The sequence below is a fragment of the Ipomoea nil genome, unplaced genomic scaffold, assembly GCF_001879475.1.
Source record: "Ipomoea nil cultivar Tokyo-kokei standard unplaced genomic scaffold, Asagao_1.1 scaffold2036, whole genome shotgun sequence".
In the NCBI taxonomy this organism is placed as follows: Eukaryota; Viridiplantae; Streptophyta; class Magnoliopsida; order Solanales; family Convolvulaceae; genus Ipomoea; species Ipomoea nil.
This window is the reverse complement of record NW_017618464.1, coordinates 3,790,271-3,794,133: the sequence shown is the minus strand read 5'-3', so window position 1 is coordinate 3,794,133 and position 3,863 is coordinate 3,790,271.

The window sequence follows — 3,863 nt, the reverse complement described above, 5'->3', positions numbered from 1 at the left end:
TTTTATAAATTAGGCAAATGTGCTCGTTTTCTTGCAACTCAGTTATATGAATGAATTGTTATCTTACTTCATTTGTATGGAATATATATATATATATATATATATATATATATATATATATATATATATATATATATATATATATATATATATATATATATATATATTGTCTAGATATATAGCAATTTTGTCATTTAAAAAACATAATATCAACGATTTTATTTACACATTATTGAAACCTCTTTGTAGACGACATTGGTAGTAGCAACAGTCTTGTCCATCATCGTCTAGAGTTAACACCTTCAATCCATCCGGATTGGTGATCCGGGTGAAAATATATAATGGTAGAATATTAGTCGATTAACGATCCTTTTATACTTTAAGTGAAAGTGAATTAGTAATATCATATTCATTTTCAGCCAATTATTCTTTTTTATTTTTAGTCAATTACAATATCATATGCAGTATATTTTTAATTAATTTCTATTCCATTTTTAATTGATGATTTATAATATTATTATTGAAATATTTCCTTTCTATTTTTAATTTACCTTTACTATTGTTTAAAATATACATTTACTATTTATGAAGTAGAATATTATTATTGAATTATTTCCTTTCAATTTTAGTTTCCCTTCCACTTTTGGGTCTGTTTGGAAACCCGAAAAATGACTTCTGGAAAATGAGTAATTTTCCAAAAGTCATTTTCCTTTCCTGTGTTTGGCTGCACAATGGAAAACTGTCTTTTGGTGTTTGGTTCATTTTCCAGAAAATGATGGAAAATTGTCTTTTGGTGTTTGGTTCATTTTTCAGAAAATGAACAAAATGACATACTAAAACATTTTAATTATTATATAACGAATATGACAATTTGAAATCACAATTACATGTTAGAAACAACATAAATGCATAAATAATCAAGTCTTGAAAATTAAAATTCACAAATTAAGCAAAAGCATTTTATTATATAATCAGTACAAAAAAAAAAAAAAATAACAGCAACATGAATTGACATAAAAAATCAAAAAAAAAAAAATTGCATCTGATTTCGGAACTGGTTTTCCGCATCGAAAACTAGATCGGTTTCCGATGCGGAAAACCAATTCACTGGTTTCCGATCGGAAACCAGTGACTCACTGGTTTTTGATCGGAAACCAGTGAAACCAGTGACAGGCACTGGTTTCCGATCAGAAACCAGTCTCACTGGTTTCCCCAGCCGGAAACCAAACTGGTTTCCGGCTGGGAAACCAGTGAAGATGGTTGAAAAAAAAAATCGAAAAGGGGAAGTTATTTTTTGGGAGAAGAAGGTTTGAGCGTGTGTTGATTGGAAGATGGAAAATGACTTCCGCCAAAAAAAATGGGAAGTCATTTTCCGGATTTTAGTCCTCATTTTCCATTGACTAACTAGCATTTTCCTTTGACCATTTTATTTTCAGCCTTCCCAAACACCAAAAACTCGAGAAATGATTTCCAGAAGTCATTTTCCGGGTTTCCAAATAGACCCTTTAATTAAAATGCAATGATCTAACAATTTTTTTTTTCATATTAGTTAATTATGGATCATTTTTTATTTGCAGTCAACTATTAATATTCATTTCCTTTTATATTTTCAATCAATTAGTAATATCATATTCATTTTCAGCCAATTATTTCTTCTTCTTTTTTTTTTTTATATATATTTTTAGTCAATTAGCCAATTAGAATTTCAGATGCAGTGATATTTTTACCCAATTTTTGTTTCATTTTTAATTGATGATGTAGAATATTATTATTGAAATATTTTTGTTTCATTTTTAATTTTCGTTGCATTTTTAATTTACCTTTACTATTGTTTAAAAATTTAAAATATGCATATACTATTGATGATGTAAAATATTATTATTGAAATATTTCGTTTTCATTTTTAATTTACCTTTACTTGGTGATATAGAATATTATTATTCAAATATTTCAATTCTATTGTTTAAAATTGTGAAACATTTTTTCTCAAAAAATTTGTGAAAGATTTATGACATAATTGTGATGTGATGTATTATACTGTGTAATATTATTGTGAAAAATTAAAATGCAATGATCTGATCATTTTCTTTTAAATTTTAGTCAATTATGGATCATTTTTTTTTTAATTTTTACACAATTATTAATATTCATTTCATTTTTCAATTAACCTAATTTCTGTTCCTTTTTCTATATTTAATTTTCAGTCAATTATTAATATTCATTTCTTTTTTCAATTTACATAATTTTCATTCCATTTTTAATTGATGATGTAGAATATTATTGTGAAATATTTTTATTCATTTTTTTATTTGCATACTTTTTTAATTTACCTTTACTATTTACTATTGTTTGGGTGTTTAAATCAAGTAAATAGGATTTTGTTTTTAATTATGTATAGATTTTTTTCTTTTTCTATTGTTTGGGCGGGAAAGTAAGGAATGATGCTTTTGATTTTAATAATAGTATAGATTGAGAATTCTTTTATATTTTCCTATTTAACTTATTATTATTAGTATTTATGGGTGAATTCTGTTTCTTTTTCCATTTTTAGTGAATTAAGGATTTTTTTTTTAAAGCAACCAATAGCGGCGTATATTAAAGATAAACTGAAATAGAGTCAGGAGGGATAGAATCTCAATACAAAGCAATAGACTGAGCAAAAACTGTAGAAGCAAAAGAGTATGAGTCTAAAGGATCCTATAAGGATAACAGTAAAAAAAGAAAATCAGTAAAAAAGAAAAAGAAAATCCTATCAAAAATTAGAAAAATAAAAAAGATTCTTAATTCATGTGAAATTGAAAAGGAAACGGAATTCACTGATTAATTAATACTAATAATAATCAGTAAAAAAGTTAGCAATAAAATAGGAAAATAAAAAAAAGGATCCTTAGTTTACTAAAAATCTATACTCTATACTATTATTAAAAAAAAAAATCCACCTTTCTTACTTTTCCGCCCAAACAATATAAAAAGGGAAACAAAATTACCAATTAATAGTACTAATAATAATTAGTAAAACAGTTAGTAGTAAAATAGAAAGAAAAATCCTTAATTCACGACAAATAGAAAAGGAAACAGAATTCACTGATTAATTAATACTAACTATAATCATAAAAAAAGTTTGTAGTAAAATAGGAAAATAAAAAAGGATCCTTAATTCACTAAACATGGAAAAAGAAATGAAATTTACTGATTAATAATAATAATAATTAGTAAAATAGAAAAATAAAAATGGAGTCTTAATTCAATGAAAATGAAAAAAAAAAAACGGAATATTGTGAAAAAAAAAGATGTCATAATAAGGATAACAGTAACAAAAAAGAAAATCCTATCGAAAATTAGAAAAATAACAAAAGATTCTTAATTCACAAGAAATTGAAAAGGAAACAGAATTGACTGATTAATTAATACTAATAATAATAAGTAAAAACGTTAGCAGTAAAATAGAAAAATAAAAAGGATCTTTAATTCACTAAAAATGGAAAAAGAAACGAAATTCACTGATTAATACTAATAATAATCAGTAAAATTGGAAAATAAAAAAGGATTCTTAATTCAATGAAAATGGAAAAATGAAATGAAAGATTGTTCAAAAAAAAAGTGTCATAATAAGGATAACAGTAAAAAAAAAAAAATCCTACCAAAAAATTTGAAAAATGAAAAAAGATCCTTAATTTATGAATGATAGAAAAAGAAACGGAATTCACTGATTAATTAATACTAATAATAATCGATAAAATTAAAACTTAGCAGTAAAATAGGAAAATAAAAAAGGATCCTTTAGACTCATACTATTTTGCTTCTATAGCGTTTGCTCAGTTTACTGCTTTGTATTGGGATTCTATCCCTCCTGACTATATTTC